The 19,460-nt window shown below is 41.4% G+C and overlaps 1 non-coding gene across 1 annotated transcript; it reads left to right on the top strand.

Moving 5' to 3' along the window:
- Positions 1-5,432: 5,432 nt before the first annotated feature.
- LOC111774850 (U6 spliceosomal RNA) lies at positions 5,433-5,537 on the top strand. The gene has a single exon (XR_002810152.1). It is a non-coding gene; the product is annotated as a U6 spliceosomal RNA (small nuclear RNA).
- Positions 5,538-19,460: the final 13,923 nt, after the last annotated feature.

Below are 19,460 nucleotides of genomic sequence, written 5' to 3'. Positions count from 1 at the left end.
TCGGGCGGGGGCGGGGCCTCCCTGCGCGCGTGCGCGCGGCCGCGTGTCTCCCTCGCCCTCCCCGCTGCCGCCGGGCTCGCAGAGGCGCGCGCTTCAAACCCGGGGAGGTGGAGTCCTGGCCGAGCAGGAAGGGTCGGGTGGTTGCAGCTGGAGGAGGAAGCGGCGGAGGAACTACGCCCGGGCGGCTCCACTCCGGCGAGGAAGCCTGCGGCGTCGGGGCTTCCCAAGACTGCGAGAGGAGGATTGCCTCACGCCAAAAGAGAGGCGCACGCGGCTCTCCACTGCCGGCCCCCGGCCTGCTACTCCAGGGGCGCGTTCGGCTGACTCAGTGACTTGCGTGTGCCGGGCGACGCGAGGAGCACCCGCCGTGGGCAACCTCAGCGGAGGCTTCCTCTTTAGGGTTAGCTGTCTATGGCATTGCTGGGGAAGTGGTCCTAGAGATCCAGATACCTAATGGAACTTTCCCGAAATCTGTGCCTAGACTTTTTTTTTTTTTTTTTGACTGGGCTGTGGTGTATTTAAACCTAATCAGATCTTGGAAATGATTGTTCTTCGCAGGAATCGTCTGGTTTCCTCCGAGTCGGACTGCCACCCACAATCTTCATAAATCAAAGCAGGCAGCCTAATAGAGGATGCCCACCCCTGGAAGGGTCCAGAATAGATGAAATAATAAATGCAGACTGCGCCTGAGCTCTCTCTCCTAATGTTAGCAATATCGAAGGCCATTGTCGCATTGAAAGCTGTAGGGACAAAAGCAAGCAAGCAGCTTATGAAAGGTGACCAGCCAGGAAGCGCCCAGACCCAGGCCTCCTGGCCGAATTTCTGTTGCCGTTACTTCTTTCATCACACAGGACTATGTGTGATGCTATGTGCTATTTTCTGTAGCAATAATTTGGACACCCAAATTCCAACTACCTGGTGGCGAGGTAGTCGCTCCATACAGTCTCTAGCACAAGCAGCCGCTATGCTTTTTCATTCAGTGTAAGTTCAGAGTTCAGAATGCAGTATAACGGCTAAGAGCATGACCTTTGGGTCCAGAAAGATCTGCTGGATTCTAGTTTTATGATCTTGAATAAGTTACTTAATTTCTCTGCCTCATCTGTTAAAATGGGACTGAAAATATACTATGTAGAGTTGTTACCAGAATTAAAGGAGTTGATGCATGTAAAGCACTTAACTCTGCTTGGCACATAGTATCTATTACCCGTACAAATGCAAAAACTTGTTCATATTCAGTCTGACTTGTTAAGCCTTTCCCAATCACTTCTGATGTTTTCCTGTTTTGTCCTAAATCATGGAACAAATATTTTATGAGTCTAGTCCCTGCAGGTGCCAATTATGGAAATCAAGTCTTCTAGCCTTTATTGGTCTAATCTGGATCTGTCTTGTCTTCTAGTCTTTTAAAATTGAGATTCAACAGATGTCTTTTTTCTAAATCTACCATGTGCAACGTGTTGCTTATGCCGATTCTCAGATGTGCATAAGGGTTAAAACGGGTGCCTGTGTTGTACCCTGTGAGTATCCTTCCCAATTTGATTAGGTGCTGTTTTATCCAGTCCAGCTCAGCTGGGCACTGTGTTCACCCCTCCTCTCCTCTCCTCTCCTTCTCCTCCTACCCCTTGGCGGGTGCCTCCCTCATTTCTCTCTAGTCCTGGCCCTGTTTGCCGCCTGGCAGTTTTATAACCTATGCAGTCACCCCATCCACCAGTCTCCAACCTCTACCTTGGACTGACATTACATTTTATGACTGGACTTTTCCTCCTCTCAATAAAATGTTAATATTTTTATTACATAATTTCACTCCTGCGGTTCTCTGGGCATAATGGTATAGTAGAAAGAATGTGACCTTTAGAGTTAGCCCTGAATTTGAATCTTGATGCTGCCACTTGTTAGTGGTATGACCTAAGGCAAGTCACTTCACCTCTCAGCTTCAATTTCCATATCTGTAAAAAGTGGAAGATAGGGGCTGGCCCGGTGGCACAGCGGTTAAATGCTCACGTTCCGCTTTGATGGCCCAGGGTTTGCCGGTTCGGATCCAGCGTGCAGACATGGCACCGCTTGGCAAGCCATGCTGTGGTAGGTGTCCCACATATTAAGTAGAGGAAGATGGGCACGGATGTTAGCTCAGGGCCAGTCTTCCTCAGCAAAAAGAGGAGGATTGGCAGCAGATGTTAGCTCAGGGCTAATCTTCCTCAAAAAAAAAAAAGTGGAAGATAATAGTACGTGCTTCAAATACTTGTTGTGAGAATTAAATGAGAGATGATATATGTGCATATATAAAGTGTCTGGGAGAAGAAGATGCAGCAGATAGTACTCTGAAAATTGCAATCTTAATTTTGGGAACAACATAATGAACCATAATCCAGCTTCCTTTTCTATATCAACCGTTATATTTATGTAAAGGAGGAGAAAAATAGAGTGGAGATCTGGCTTTTAAATGCCCCTTAAAAGTTCACGCATGTCTATAGCTAACATACTTGGGAGTTCTTCCTCATTAGTTGAGAGTGACACAAATCTTTGTGAATCCAGACAATCTGCAGGAAGTATGTGTTTTTATTCTATGGAAATTCATTGATGTAATCTTCAGAACACTCACAAATCTGGAAACTGACTCATAGGTTTTTTCCTTTAGACAATTTGGCTATAGATGGTACTCTAGCTAAAAATGCCAGAACAACATATTATTTCATATCTAGACAGGTTTTCAAAGGCCCAGTACAGGAGAAAACTTGCAGGTCCTGGGATCTGTCTACAACAGAGGGAAATGAAACAGTAGTCTTGTGACTTACATGGCATTCCTTGTCTCTCACCCTTAGTCTGTGCCCAGCACCCTTCATGACCTCTGACTCAGCCTCTGTGTTGAGGCCACTCAGTCCACCCTCTTTCACAATGCTCTCCACATCCCTTGCAGGCCCTTCTTGCTGCCATCTCCCAAAAGATTAGGGGACTTTTCCCATTTTGATTTCAACTTTGAAATAGTAGCTAAGTGTTGCACTCATATTCCACACCTTTCCGTCATGACGAATCATCCATGGCAAAGACTACATTTACTTGTCTGAATTCACTCATTCATTCATTCATTTGTTAACAAATATTTATTGGATGCCTACCTTTTGCCAGACTCTCTTCCAAATACTGGTAAAGGATTGTTTTTAAGTTTTTATTTTTTTAGAGCAGTTTTAGGTTCACAGCAAAAGTGAAGTAAAGGCACAGAGATTTCCCATGTACCCTCTGCTCCCACACATGCACAACCTCTCCCATTATCCACATCCCCCACCAGAGTGGTACATTTGTTACAACTGATGAACCCACATTGACACATCATAATCCCCCCAAATCCATACTTTACGTTAGGGTTCACTTGTGGTGTTGAACATTCTATGGGTTTAGACAAATGTGTAATGACATGTATCCTCTATTATAGTCTCATATGGAGTATTTTCACTGCCCTAAAAGTCCTCTGTGTTTTGCCTATTCATCCCCTATCTCACCCAACCCTTTGCAACCACTGGTCTTTTTACTGTCTCCCTAGTTTTGCCTTTTCTAGAATGTCATACAGTTGGAATCATAAGGTATGTAGGCTTTTCAGAATGGCTTCTTTCACTTCATAATATGCATTTAAGTTTCCTCCATGTCTTTTCATGGCTTGATAACTCATTTGTTTTTAGCGCTGAGTAATATTCCGTTGTCTGGATGTACCACAGTTTATTTTTCCATTCACCCACTTGGACTTGGTTGCTTCCAGGTGTTGGCAATTATGAATAAAGCTGCTATAAACATCTGTGTGCAGATTTTTGCATGAACATCAGTTTTCAACTCCTTTGGGTAGATACCAAGAAGCGTAATTGCTGGATCATATGATAGGACTATGTTTAATTTTGTAAGAAACTACCAAACTGTCTCCCAAAGTGGCTGTACCCTTTTGCATTCCTACCAGCAATGGATGAGAATTCCTGTTGCTCCACAACCTTGCTAGCATTTGGTGGTGTCGGTGTTCAGAATTTTGAATGGTATAGTTTTTTTAAGAAAGTTAAAATCATGACTTTCAATGAATGGATGATGAACATGTATCAAAGATTTTATTTAATACATTAGTGAACAAGGGAACTGGAAAGGTGTTGCAACCACTTCAAAGGAGAATCCAAAGATGAGATAAATATGTAAACCTAGCAAGATGCTGAATTGAATTAGCATAACAGACGCAAAACTGGCTTCTCCCATAGTGGAGGAGGAAAACAGATTGAACCTCCACCTGACAGAATTTATTTATTTATAATTAAGAATTATTTGTCTTACTATCAATTTTCTACAACTTCTACCTCTCAGAGTAGCAAAACAGCCCAAAGACAACGAAAGGCATAGATAACCCAGAAAGATGAGGAGTCAGAGACCCACAATTCAGTCTTTGTCAGGTTTTCCTTACAGTGCTTCGAGCACAAGGTTGACTAAATCCAATCTCTGCTTGAGGCAAGGAAACGGAGTGGTGAGTACTCTCTTGGCAGCAAGAAGGAAGTGTGAACATACTGAGGAGAAAGTACCGTGTGGAGGAGCAAGAGGAAAAAAATTCCTTGCATGCAAGGGAACTCCCATGAGGCTGTCAGTGGAGAGTTTAGCAATGCTTTCTGAGATGGAAGACATTCTTAAGTGCAAGACCCTCACACAGAGATCGTCAGCTTTCCTTCCTGTTCAAGAAAACATATCTGAGCACTAGCATTATGATAGGAATAATAGTAGGTGTCATGATAGATATGGCATTATGATAGGAAAAGTCTTAAATCAGGTCTAACTTGTTATCTACAAAGCAAATCATTCAGAAACTCTGATACTTGAAAGATCAATACTAACAAATCACTGGGGACACATTTCACCTGAAGGTAGGAACTGCAGTTGAGGTGATATTTCTCATGGCCATGAGACTCTTTGTTGGCTTTTTCAAAAGGGTACTAACTATATTAATCCACCCAATAGTCTTTTGACTTTGTGGCAATAACGACAGCATTGGGCTTCAGTGCAATTTATGAAGAAAGTCATTCAATAATGTTTACCAACTACCAATCAGTACTCTATTAATGTAAGAGGGATGCTGGCCACAGTAGTGTCCCTCATCTTTGACTGCACGTAAGACTCCTATGAGGCTATATGGCAGGCTCACCATAAAGTTAAACATTCAGGGGCTGGCCTGGTGACAGTGACATACTGGTTAAGTTTGTGTGCTCCACTTTGGTGGCCCAGGGTTCACCTTTTCAGATCCTGGGCAGAGACCTATGCACTGCTCATCAAGCCGTGCTGTGGAGGCATCCCACATACAAAATAGAGGAAGGCTGGCATGGATGTTAGGTCAGGGACAGTCTTCCTCAAACCAAAAAGGGAGGATTGGCAGCAGATGTTAGGTCAGGGCCAGTCTTCCTCACACACACACAAAAAAGTTAAATATGCTTTGGTAGCACATATACTAAAATTTCGAACATACGGAGAAGATTAGCATGGCCCCTGCACAAGGATGATATGCAAATTCATCTGAAGCGTTCTGTATTTTTTTTTGTTTGGTATCTATATGAAATGATGGATATTAACTAAACTTACTGTGATAATCATTTCAAAATATATGTAAGTCAAGTCATTATGCTGTACTCTCTAAACTTATACAGTGCTGTACGTCAATTATATCTCAGTGAAACTGGAACAAAAAGTTAAACATAGAATTACCATATGATCTAGCAATCCCACTTCTGGGATTTTTGCATACCCCAAAAAATTGAAAGCAGGGACTCAAACAGATCCTTGTACACCAATGTTCACAGCAGCATTATTCACAATGCCCAAAGGGTGAAAGCAGCCCAAATGTCCATCATCCAATGAGTGGGTAAACAAAATATGCTATATACATACAATGGAATATTCTTCACCCTTCAAAAGGAAGTTCTCACACATGCTACAACATGGATGAACCTAGAAAGCATTATGCTAAGTGAAATGAACCATTCACAAAAGGATAAATACTGTTTGATGCCACTTATATGAGGTACCTAAAAGACACAAATTCATTCTACGTACAAAAAGTAGAATAGAAGTTACTAGGGCCTGGAGGGAGAGGAGAATGGGGAGTTGTTGTTTAACGGAGGCAGTTTCTGTTTGGGATGATGAAAAAGTTCTGGAAACGTGTAGTGGCAGTGGTTGGAGAACATTGTGAATGTACTTAATGCCACTGAATTGTACACTTAAAAGTGGTTAAAATGGTAAATTTTACGTTACATATAGTTTACCACATACAAAAAGGATCACCCCCAGGAAGCTTAAAAACATACTGATAACCTGGGCTGCAATCCCCAGAGACTCTGAATTTAATTGATCTGGGGTGGGTCCCAGGCAACAGTAGCTTTTCAAGTCCCTCCAGTGATTCTAATGTACAGCCGGGCTTAAGAAGAGATGCTTAGTCTCCAAGGGCTCTGTGGTCAGCCTTGACTGTACATTAGAATCATTTAGGGAGTTTTAAATTACACTGATGTCTAGGTCTCACACCCAAGATTCTTATTTAATTGGCTTGGAGATGCTGCCTGGTGACTGAGATTTTTTTCTCAGTTCCCCATCTGATTCTAATGGGTAAACCAAGGTGAGAACGCTTGCTCTGGGGAGAGCCCATGATCTCTGCCTTTCATTCTACCTTTGGAGAACGAGTATTTCTGTGTGTCAATGATGGAATCAAGAGCATAGTGCAGGAGGGACTTCTGATGAGAATCAAAGTGCCAAATTCTCTAAGGCCACTTGATTCTTTCTCTTTGAGTCAGAATGTTAAAAATGGGAGAAGCAAAGAAGACCAGTAGAGGGCCCAGGAGAAAGAGGTGAAGATTGATCTATAAAGCTTACTCATAAGGGAGAAAGGCTCTTTATTCTTCTTCTAGGCACCCAGCTCCTAGCACCTTCTAATATGAGCATTGCTCCCACCCTAGCCTCAATCTCCATTTGAATTCCTCTGCCTCCCCTGGAGGGGCTCAGAGCTGCCCTGGTCAAGCAGGGTTCCAAAGAGGCAGGGCTGTTAAGAGTATCCCAGTCAAGGGACTGTAGAGCTGATGCATGAAAAATTGACCAGTTTACCTTTAAAGGATCATGGAGATGGTGGTCATACACCATCCCCAGATTGATCCTGACTGACTTCAGCCAATCTTTTATCCTTGGTATTTGTATTTCTGTTGTTCTGTATAAATGCTGGCTCATTCTGCTTATTAGGTCTTGTTGCATCCTGCTGTCTTATTTCGGAATACCCTGCTCTAACCCTAGGTCCTTGGAACCAAGGCAATTAGACCAGGGGTGATGTGGGCATTTAGATATGCAGCTGAAAGGCACTGTGTGATCAGGGCAGTACCTAGACGACAGGAAGTATGAGAGAGCAGATGAGGCCAGCTCTGCTCTAGGCCTTGAGGTAAAGTAGTGGTTCCCCGTTAGTCTATGCCATCTCATGAAGGCAGAATCCACCATAAGGATTTTGGCTGATGACTAACCCCGTGGTAAAGAGAGTACATCTGCCTGCAATGTCTCTGCCATCCATCTATACATCCCTTAGGAGCCAAGCAGACATTGGCAAGGAGAGTTGGGATTCCAGATCCCGGCTAACTCTTCAGACAGCTGACAAGGAACACAAAATGTAAAATAGAACCATATTTTCTAGGAGCCTATGATCTTGTTGAGAAGACAAATTGTACAAACATGAAAAAGTGAAAAAGCAAGGTTTTGAACCTTAGGATTTCTGCATTTTTGGTGTATGTCATTCGGTAGTTCTCCAGAGGCTTTTATCGAAGGCCTAGAGATGGACCAGGAGCAAAGAGAAATAACTTTCTAGGATTAGGAATGGTGGTTTCAGAGAGGTACAAGAATTTGACCAATGAAGGCATGATTATTTCCTGGGTAATAATGGTGTTATATTTTTTAAAAATGTGACAGCTATGACCGTTGCCAGTTAATGACATTAACCTCTGCAGGTGGGCACACTCAGATAGAAAGGTGGTTAAATACATTTGTGCTGGCTCTGCTCTCTGCTTCCGGAGGTGACCTGCCCTTAGTTTCCTGGTGTTACTGATGGAGGAACCTTAGCAGACTCTTCACAAGATGTTATGTGCCAAGAACTGATTCAAAGCTCCTGATTGCTCGGGCTGTCCCTTCAGAGTCTGGGAATTCTTTGGCGTGGTACCCCAAGGACACATTTGATGGGTCAGATTTGGGGTGTGGTCTAGACATTTTCTAAGTCCCCTTAAATCCTGAGGTTCTGAGTTGGAAGGGCACTAGGTCCCAGAGGGAGGAGAGCACGTGATCAAAGACTAGCCATGGAGGATGATTCAGCAGCTTCAGGATTGTGGAATACTTTGAGTTAAGCAAATTAACACATAAATAAGATTTATTTGTATAGGGCAGAGGAGCAATATTTAAATGACTGACAGTCCAAATTGTAACGTGTTAGTTATATGCTAAAATTAGATGTTGAGAATAAGTGTAGCTATTTCAGGAGAATGGACACAGTATTACATGAAAATGCAAATAATATTTATTTGTTAGGGAAAGGGGAGAAGAAGGTACGTGTTTAGTTGATGAACAGTTTAATTAAGGCCTTTAAATATTAGTTATATGCTATCCTCATATGCTAATTATTACTTCGTTCGTAAAGCAATATCAATGAAAACTTCAAAACATTTTTGTAGGAGGCTAGTTGAAATTATGAGTAAAATGGCATTTATTTGAAATGTTCTATAAATTAAGCTTTTCCCTAAGTGACTTTAATGAATTTAATGAGTTTTTGCTGCATATAGATCAGCGCTCTGAAGCTCCTGGAAATTTTTATAATATCTTAATAAAGATAAGCGATAATTATTTCGTGATAATGAGAATAGCCTGACACAAGTACACGTGTAGTCACCCATTATAATCACCTATAATCATGGAATGTCAGCCCTAAAGAGCACCTTAGCTGACCTAAGCCAATACCTTCAATTTCAGATGAGAGCCCTGTGGCCTAGAGAGGTTTTCTGTCTCTTCTTGAATCTCTACCAAGGTAGTTCTCAACGTGTACCTGGACCAACAGCATCAGCTTTTTTAGAAATGCAAATTCTCAGGCCCCACCCCAAACCTACTGAATAGAAACTAGGGATGGGCCCAAGAATATGTGGCTTAACAAGCCTGCAGTTGATTCTGATCCATGCTAACGTTTGAGAACTTCTCCTGCACACTTTAGCTTTAAAATATCTCAGGGCAATAACTTCTCTTAGATCACTCTCAGCCACTAGAGAATTACTTCCTGTTTTACGTCTAAATTTATCTCCCTGAAGCTTTGAAGGGCGTGGCACACAACTTCACAAGGGTAGAGACATGTCTCTCCGTTCTTTTATGCGTAGCACTGCAGCGTGGGTCTCAGCAGAAGGGGAACCAAGCCCAGAGGGGGGATGAAGACAGAACTGGGGGTGGGCAGAGAGTGGGGAACAAGGGCTGATCTTCAGCCCCTCCCCATTACCATTATTTAATAATTTGATAATCCAAAATCTACTCCAAAGAGGAGCATGGCACAGTTTAGTTTGGGGTCTGAGTTTTTAAGACAAATAACACTGAATCAAGGGGGTACAGAAGGGGGAAAACTTAGGAGCTATGTAGTAGAGATAATGGGAGTCTTGGACACTGGCCAACATTGTTCCAGAAATTGTCTGAATAAAGCAAGATAGAATAGAGAAGGGTCCTGCCCTGTGGGAGCCAAGTATTGACTGACAATCTAAAAAGGGCTGCAGATCATTGGGTATAATTCAGGGCAGGAATCTACTGCTCCCTACCCACTCCTGCCAACCCAATGTTAGCGGAGAAATCAGAGATTCAGGATGCCAAGGTAGCCAGGTAGGTGGCTGACTGTTTCTGAGGTCTTCGTAATGCTGTTTGGAAGGACTGTGCAGTGGATGGTTACTGTTTTGTCTGCCTAGAGTAGCACTCTTCTCAGCAATATTGCTTCTCAATGCATGGTTCCTTGAGAGCCCCAGTTTCTTTTTTGTTTTTTTATTTTTATTTTTTTGTTTTGTTTTTGTTTTTTGTTTTTGTTGAGGTAACTTGGTTTATAACATTATGTAAATTTCAGGTGTACATCATTATATTTCGATTTCTGTGTAGATTACATCATGTTCACCACCATAGAGCCCCAGTTTCTTACCACTCTGCTTCCTGAGCTCAGTGATTGGCTACAGGTAGGCATATTCCCCAAGCTCGGCCAGTTCTGGGGATTTCTGACCTTCAACCAGATGAAGAGGGTCTCAGGTTAGCTCAAGTGGCAAAGCTGTGAAGTATGAATCTGAGCTGTTTGGTGGCTATGTCCCCACCGGCTATGTGGAAGAAGCTAGTCTGTAGTGGGAGAAAGTGACTGATGTGCTGAGAGGAGCAGAAACGAGAGATGGAGAAAGGATTGGTGTTGTTCCAGTCCCTGGTTGTGTTCATCTCTGAGGTCCAGCTCACATCCTCCTTTCCTGCAGTTCTGTTGTCCGAGCCAACAAATTCCCTTTTCATCTTCCCTCTTAGGTTTATTACCTGGGGACTGTGAATTACACAGACAAAAGACAGATTAACAAGAGAAAAGATTTATATTGACTGTACGTGGGAACCATCAAAGGAAGTAGCTCGCTCCTTAAACAGTTAAAGGGTTATATAACTAATTTAATAGAAGAAGGGGAGAGGGGAGAAAAGGCTTCTTAGGGAAGAACAAATAGGTTTCTCTAGGAAAGGCCAATGGGTTTTTAGGAGAACAGATGGGAGATAAGAAAGTTTGCGATAATGTTTGTCTATACAAATATGAGTGGTCTTTCCATCTTCTTCAGGGTCACAACACTCCCCTGGAGAAGGGATTTGGGGTGTCTTTTATTCACGTTCTCTATTCTGGGAGTAAACTTACCCTAAAGAGGAATTTATGGCAGCCTTATTTCCCAGAAGTCACTGCTTTTAGTCAGATAAGGGAAGCTCCCAGAAGGCTTTTTTTCTTTTTCATCTGTTGAATCTCAAATGTCTTCAGCTTAAAATAATCATTTTGCCAAAGTGGCATATTTTGGGGTGGCATACTTTGATCCCTTTCCTTGCCTAAGCCAATTCGCCGACTAGTTGCCCAGAGAAACTCAAGGGTGGGTTTGGAAGCATTTAACTGTTTTTCCCAATTTTTTTTCCTTTTGTTAAGTTAACGAGATGCAATCACCAACCACCCTGAGCCAGACCAAGCCTCCACAAGAGTCATGCCTATGACCTTTGCCTTGTGGTTAATGCTGAGATCTCTCCAGGAGGAGCTCAGGCCTTATTACCGTAACCTGCAGTGTATGTGGAAGCATGTTTTCCAACTGAGCCTGCACAAGTGAATACCCACCTATCCCTTTTGAATATTCAGCCCTCATCTGAAATAAAAGGTCCCTGCTTCCCTTTGCTCCAGGATGCCATGACTTTAGAAATGATTCCTCATGGTCTCCTATTTGCAGAAATTATACCTTACTTTGTGAGACAACTACTTCTGGTGGAGAGTCTGATTTAGCTCACCAGGAAGGAACCCACTTTGGTTTTGGTAACATAGGTACTGTGTCTAACTTCACAACATCTTGCTGTAGATGCTTTAACTAGTAAAACACCCAGTAGAGGTTTTTAAAAATAATTCTTTTCTTTTCCAATTGGATAAACAAATCAATTCATACTATATTTTAGACTTCGTTTTTTTAAAGCAGTTTTAGGTTTATGACAAAATTGAGAGGAAGGTACATAGATTTCCCATATAACCCTGTTCCCACACATATATAGCCTCTCGCATTATCAACCTCACTCACCAGAATGGTACATGTGTTACAACCGATGAACCTACATTATCACATCAGAATCACCAAAAGTCCATAGTTTACCTTAAAATTCGGTCTTGGTGTTTTACATTCTATGAGTTGAGATGAATGTATAATGACGTAAAGGAGGGAGACGTTTCCTCGACCCACTCTGGGTCCTTCTGACTAGAAACGAATTAAATTAACATGAGACGGAATAACAGGAGAAAATTAAACAAAGCTTTATAACATGTATACATGGGAGAGACTCAGGCAAACTGAGCAACTTGCCAAAATGGCGGAGGTTCTCATCTTACATACCCTCCTCAGCTGCAAAGGAGGATGTTGGGGGTGGGGGAAGTCAGTTATGGGAGATTACCAGAGAAGCACAGTAAACAAGAGTAAGGTTATTATCCTTGCCTTCTGCATAGATAACAGTTTCTAGAGATAAGGTCATCCCCCTTTCTTCCTGGTGCAGAGAGGGAGCCACCTTTACTTACGGAGATTTCCTTTACAAATGTAACTGTCTCTTAACAAAGGGTAAATTCTACTTTTCAGAGTTTCTCTCATGTCTTCAGTTTTTAAAAGTAACCAGCCCAAAATAATCCTCGTGCTAAAGAGACATATCTTGGGGTAGCCAATTCCAATCCCCCACAATGACATATATCCATTATTATAATGTAATACAGAGTATTTTCACTGCCCTAAAAATCCTCTGTGCTCCACCTATTCATCCCCCTCACTCTCATCCTTGGCAACCACTGGTCTTTTTACTGTCTCCCTAGTTTTGCCTTTTCCAGAATGTCATATAGTTGGATTCATACAGTATGTAGGCTTTTCAGATTGGCTTCTTTCACTTGATAATAAGCATTTAAGGTTCCTCCATGTCTTTTCATGGCTTGATAGCTCATTTCTTTTTCACACTGAATAATATCCCATTGCCTGAATGTACCACAGTTTATTTATTCGCCTACTGAAGGACATCTTGGTTGCTTCCGAGTGTTGGCAATTATGAACGAAGCTGCTATAAACATCCGTGTGCAGGTTCATATGTGAACCTAAGTTTTCAACTCCTTTGGGCAAATGCCAAGGCGTGTGATTGCTGGATTATACGGTGAGAGTATATTTAGTTTTATAAGAAACTGTCAAACTGTCTTCCAAAGTGGCTGTACCCTTTTGCATCCCTACCAGCAATGAATGAGAATTCCTCTTGCTCCACAACCTGGCCAAAATTTGGTACTGGCAGTCTTCCAGTTTTTGGCTCTTCTAATAGGTGTGTAGTGGTTACTTTTTTGTATTATGTCATCTGTGTTGTAAATCCTGCCTTTAAGTGCTCTCCTGCCTCTTTAGAATGTGGTGTCTGTTTCAGGAGCCTCAGCTGAAAATTTCATTTTTAACATCACATTACATTTATGTTTCTTAGCTTGGCATTTTCAGAAGCTCATTGATGTCCACAAACTTGTAGATTTTAAAGCTCACACCTCTTCATTGTATATAACAATGCCTCGGGAGGGCTATTACCTTCCTCCCTCGAGAAGTGTTTCCCTTTATTGCTACCCTTCATTTACTGTCATTGAGCCAACACTGACTCTTCGCACATTCTTTAATCTCATGATGACTATGTGTTTAGAAAAATTTTCTTTTAGGAAAATTTTGCCAAAGAATTTTATCACTATAAATAATTTACATCCACTTATTTGCACAATATTAATCAATTATACTTTCCTTTTTCTGGATACCATCTTACTATTCACTCTATGGATTGGTTATTATTGCATCTAGATGTTCCTACATTTTGTGACAGATGCCACCAAGGCTGTCCCTCTGGAACTTTTTTTTTTTTTTTGCACGCAAGTCGTATTGGCAGCTTGACGGCCTCTAGCTCAGGGTCATTTGTAACATCAGTTTGATCAATAGTAACTCACCTTCATTCCTAGCTGTCTTCAGAGCTCTTCAATGGATACTGCCTAATTCTGGTGACTTAATATTCGGGTGATTTGTCAAGTGAGTTCTAAATAGCTCCTGTTTAATTGAATGCTTTATATCTACTTGCTTCAAAAGACATTTGGGGACAAGAATGTCCCTAAAATATGGAGTAAAGAAAGACTAAGGCAAAGAAAGTTTAAATGCTCTAATCGTTTCATTCCTGGATGCACATTTGCACTGCGTTTATCTAGTAAAAAATGTAATAACATGGACTCTAAGTTTTGACTGTAAACTTTTGGTTTCACACTGTTATGTTTCCTCCCTTTGTGGTTAGACACTGGGAGGGGATTTCCGGAGATGCAGGCTATATAGTTTGTTTCCCAAAATATTTTGCATTGTTTTGGGTGAGAGAGTATATTGCCTCCTCTGTAATACCTAGGTCTCAGAGAGCTGATATGACTGATAGCTATAATCACATGATCATAATTTGTCTCAGTGGTGAGGGGAGGTGCCTCTATCATGACACATTCTTTCATAAGAAAAGAGAAGTTTTAAAAAATATATTCTTTTCTAATTTGGTAAAATAAGCATAACATAAAATTTACCATATTAACCATTTTTAAGTGTATAATTTGATGGTATTAAGTTCTCAGTGTTGTGCAACCATCACCACTATCTATGCCCAGAACTTTTTCGTCATCCCAAACAGAAACTCTGTATCCATTTAACAATAACTCTCTCTCTCCCCCTCCCCCAGGCCCTGGTAACCTCTGTTCTACTTTCTGTTTCTATGAATTTGCCCTGTTCTGTGTACCTTATGTAAGTGGGATCTTACAATGATTGTCCTTTTGCTTCTGGCTTCTTTCACTTAATGCTTTCTACGTTCATCCATGTTTTAGCATGTATCAGAATGTCATTCCTGTTTAGGGCTGAAGAATATTCCATTGTATGTATGTAGCACACTTGGTTTATCTACTGATTTGTCTTCATCTGATGATAGATATTTGGGCTGTTTCCACCTTTTGGTTATTGTGAATGATGCTGCTATAAATATTGGTATACAAGGATCTCTTTGGTTCCCACTTTCAATTCTTTCAGGTATTTACCTAGGAATGGAATCTTATGGTAATTTAACTTTTTGAAAAATGAAGAAAGGAAAACTTTCAAGGTATCATTTTTTCTTCACTAACCACAAGTTGGCTCTGCAGGCCCCAAATGTGATGTGACAGAATGTCTTAGAACACACCACTGCCATTTAGAACCATGAGGTTTGAGGTCATGGGTACACCCCCCACAGCCTGTGAAATGCTGTAGAAACTGGTTTGGTTTTCCTGGCACAGAACATGGTGGGGGGAGGCAATTCACTTTGGGGTATCTTGTCTGAACCCATGATATCTCTTTACAGAAGAACTCTGGTTCTTTTTCCAAGAGGACCCTGATTTTCAGGATAACTCCTAAACTAACACTGTATCCTTGGATTGATCCAGATTGGGGCCTTTACAGAACTGGACTAAATCCCAGAGTTGTTCCAGGCAAGACTAGACAACCACTTACTTCTTCCTAAACTTCCTAAACATTCATCACCAAGTCCTGCCAACTTTTATTCCTCCTTACCTTTGATCCTATTTTCTTTCCACTTCTACTGCTACCATCTTGTTCAGGGTCACCCTCATCTTGCTGGTCTTCCCTCATTCACTCGTGTTCTTCACACTGTAGCCAGAGTCGTCTTTTTGCAATTCAGATCTTATCTGATAATGTCACCAATAGGAATTTGGTGGAGGGGGACCAGGCAAGATGATTATAAAGTTAAGATGGAAAAGCAAACAGGTAATAACCAGGAAGCTTTTGGAAAACAAGAATAATGAGAAAGGACCAGCCCCATCAAATATCAAAATAGATTTTTTTTTTAAAGATTTTATTTTTTCCTTTCTCTCCCCAAAGCCCCCCAGTACGCAGCTGTATACTCTTCGTTGTGGGTTCTTCTAGTTGTGGCATGTGGGACACCGCCTCAGCGTGGTTTGATGAGCAGCGCCATGTCCGCGCCCAGGACTCGAACCAACAAAACACTGGGCCGCCTGCAGCGGAGCGTGCGAACTTAACCACTCGGCCACGGGGCCAGCCCCTCAAAATAGATTTTAAAAGCCATAAGGACTGAAATGGTTTTACATCAGCACAGGCAGATGGATAAGCAGATCAATGGAACAGAATAAGGAACCATAAAAGAGACCCAAAATAGATGAGAACTTAAATTATAATGAAGATGGCATTTTGAATCAGTGGGGAAAATTTGATTTTGAATAATTGGGTGTTCAGACAAATGGGAAAAAAATTGTTTCCTTAACTCATTGCATCACACCAAAACAAGGTCCCAGTGTATCAAAGATTTGGATAAATTTTTAAAAAATGAAATCATAAAAATAAAATAGAATTCAGGAGAATGTCTTCATGCCTAGTATTCCCTGAAAAACTCCTACCACCATCGCTGATTTTAAGAATTCAGGCAACTCAAAGTATCAAAACAAATGGGTAACAAATGAGTTCAGAGAAGGGAGGTACAGGAGTGTTGGATTCGGAGCTGCCAGGAGGAGGGTGCCCCTTAAGTTGAGCCATGAAGGAGATGGAAAGACGGGTGTCAGCAAAGATGCAATGGGAAAGATTAATATAGAGAGTTTGGGGGAAAATGAAGAGATGAGGCTAGTCGGGATGCAGAGTGCCTATAGGGGAAGAGCAGAGTTCAGTGAAAGCATTTCTACCTACGAGTCAAGCTATTATGGTCCTGGAAATGAGCTCTTGGATAGTCTAGCTTAAGGCGAGTGTAAAATATATTCTCTTTGACAAGTCTCTGAGGTGCTAATGACATATGCCACTGATTAAACTCTGATCCATACACATTACCAATGGCCTGAGGTGAGAATATGGCTGAAACTGATAAGAAAGTTGAGGAATCTGGGCAGGATGAATGTCTGAATACAAGGCCTGCACCCTCCTTACAGAAGAGCAGAGTAATCTAGAAACAGGACCTACATTTTCCTCAGAATTTACTTCTGGGTTGACTTTCTTCATGGGACAACAGAAGACTCAGGAATGTCGGGCTGAGATGTTTTAGCTTTATCCCATTAATGATGGGGAATCAAAGAAGATTTATAATCAAGGGAGATATGAAAAACAACAGTGTTCCTAGAGGATTGGTCCGATGGTTGTCTGCTGGCAGCCTCAGTCGGTGGTATGGTGCTGGGAAGTGGTGGTGATGGTAGCAGACCCGGAAAGAGGAGGCTGGTATGCTGTTGCTGTGGTCCCATCACTAGGGGGTGGGGGGAGTTGGGTAGAAAAAAATGGACTCAAAATATCGCTCATAAAAGAAATGAATATGGAGAAGTGCTTGTGTAACACACACATGTGTTAACTGGTTGTTATATTATCTTTATTGTTACTGCCACATGCAGCCACCCTTGCAGATCGAGATGATAGTTTTTCACCCCGGAAAGAAGTTCTCTTTTTGTCCTCAGGAAGACAGGTTTGGACAAAGTCTGAGAAAGAGGGCTGTGAAATATAAAGAGAAAGAAGGGCCGTGTTCTCAAGGCGTAGTCACAGATCCTCTCATGGGGGCAGCAAAGACGGGAATCTGCTGGGCTGGCAAAGCTGAGCCCGGAACTCAGCCTGCTGAATCTTACACCACGAAAGGGATCTGACTGCATGGAGCTGGGGCAGGACTTCTGAGTTCAGGAAAGGGAGAGAGGGCACTGGGGGTAGACAGCGTTTCAGAAAATGGTGACAACTCCACTGAGGGAATCTCCTTTGTGAAATTTAGCTCCAGGTAAGGAACTTACACTTTTCCTGTTGATTTATCAGTTAGAATTGGTTGATCTCTTAATTGACCGTGTAACTGTAACAGTAAATCATAGGAACATGAAGCATAATATTTTGCCAAAAAACCTGATTTAAGATCAGGTGAGTTTTACTATGGTTTTAAAGTTAATGTTATTAATGCATGATCTTGGGCATTAAAGTCTTCAAGGCGACCTGACCAGCAGGTAACACGTGATGCGAGTTCAGGAGCTCTGCCTCCTGACCTTTGCAGAGCTCCTCAGACCGCACCATTTCCCCTGCCCGCCCCGTTTCCCCTGCCCGCACCGTTTCCCCTGCCGCCTTTACATTCGTCAGAGGACAGGCTCATGAGCTGTCTTGTTACGTAAGGGAGCAGCATAATAACACTGTCACACGAGCAAGTGTCACACGAGGTGGCTGGTGAGAATTCTTATCTTAGACTTTTGGCTCTCTGGGTATCTGTCATGAGGAATATCATGTTCAGGAGGATTTATTCACTAGTATCTGCTTCTCAGGCTCATGGGAATTGAAGTCCGAAGTAATCATGCAAAGTCACAAGTTTACCAAGTAGGTCTTATGCTTTTTGATATGACTCAAAAATGAAGGTCAGATAAAAGGCATCCAGATTGGAAAGGAGGAAGTAAAGTTATCTCTGTTTGCAGGTGACCTGATCTGTAGATCTGATACGTAGCAAACCCTAAAGACTCCTCAAAAAAACTGTTAGAACTAATAAACGAATTCAGTGAAGTTGAAGGATACAAAATCAACATGCAAAGATCAGTTGAGTTTCTGTGCACCAAGAATGAACTATCTGAAAAGGAAATTATATCCCATTTATTATAAATCCCATTTATAATAGCACCAAAAGAATAAAATACTTAGAAATAAACTTTACCAAGGAGGTAAAAGACTTATACACTGAACACTATAAAACACTGATGAAAAAAATTAAAGCAGACACAAATAAATGGAAAGACATCTTGGGTTCACGGATTAGAAGAATTAATACTGTTAAAATGTCCATACTACCCAAACAATCTACAAATTCAATGCAATCTCTATAAAAATCCTAAAGACATTTTTTATAGAAACAGAAAGAACAATCCTAAAATTCGTATGCACCCACAAAAGACCCCAAACAGTCAAAGCAAGCTTGAGAAAGAAGCACAAAGCTAGAGGCATCACACTTCCTGACTTCAAACTATATTACGAAGCTACAGTAATCAAAACAGTATGGTACTGGCATAAAAACAGACACATAGATCATTGGAACAGAATAGAGAGCCCAGAAAAACACCCGTGAATATACGGTTAACTAATTTTTGACTAGGGCACCAAGAACACACAATGAGGAAAGGACAGTCTCTTCAATAAACAGTGTTGGGGAAACTGGATATCCACATGTGAAAGAATGAAATTGGACCCTTATCTTTCACCATACACAAAAAGTAACTCAAAATGGATTAAAGATTTGAATGTAAATCTGAAATTGTAAAACTAGAAGAAAACGTAGGGGAAAAGCTTCTTAACATTGATCTTGGCAATGATTTCTTGGCTATGACTCCAAAAGCACAGGCAACAAAAGCAAAAATACACAAGTGAGACTACTTCAAGCCAAGAAAGCTTCTGCACAGCAAAGGAAACACTCAACAGTGAAAAGGCAGCCTACAGAGTGGGAGAAAATATTTGCAAACAATGTATGTTTATACCTCAATAAAGCTGAAAAATAAGTAAAAATAATGAAGTACAAATAAAAATATATTTTTTAAAAAGGATAGGCAAGGGATCCACTAACTGTTCTATTCTATTTTTTAAAAAGCTTTACTCAAGTATAATTTACATAAAATAAACTTCTCCCATTGTTAGTGTACAATTCAACAATTTTTAGTATATTTATATTTGTGCAAACAT

Source organism: Equus caballus, chromosome 8, assembly GCF_041296265.1.
Source record: "Equus caballus isolate H_3958 breed thoroughbred chromosome 8, TB-T2T, whole genome shotgun sequence".
NCBI lineage: Eukaryota > Metazoa > Chordata > Mammalia > Perissodactyla > Equidae > Equus > Equus caballus.
The sequence above is the reverse complement of the archived record's forward strand: the minus strand, read 5'-3'. Positions and strand labels throughout refer to the sequence as shown.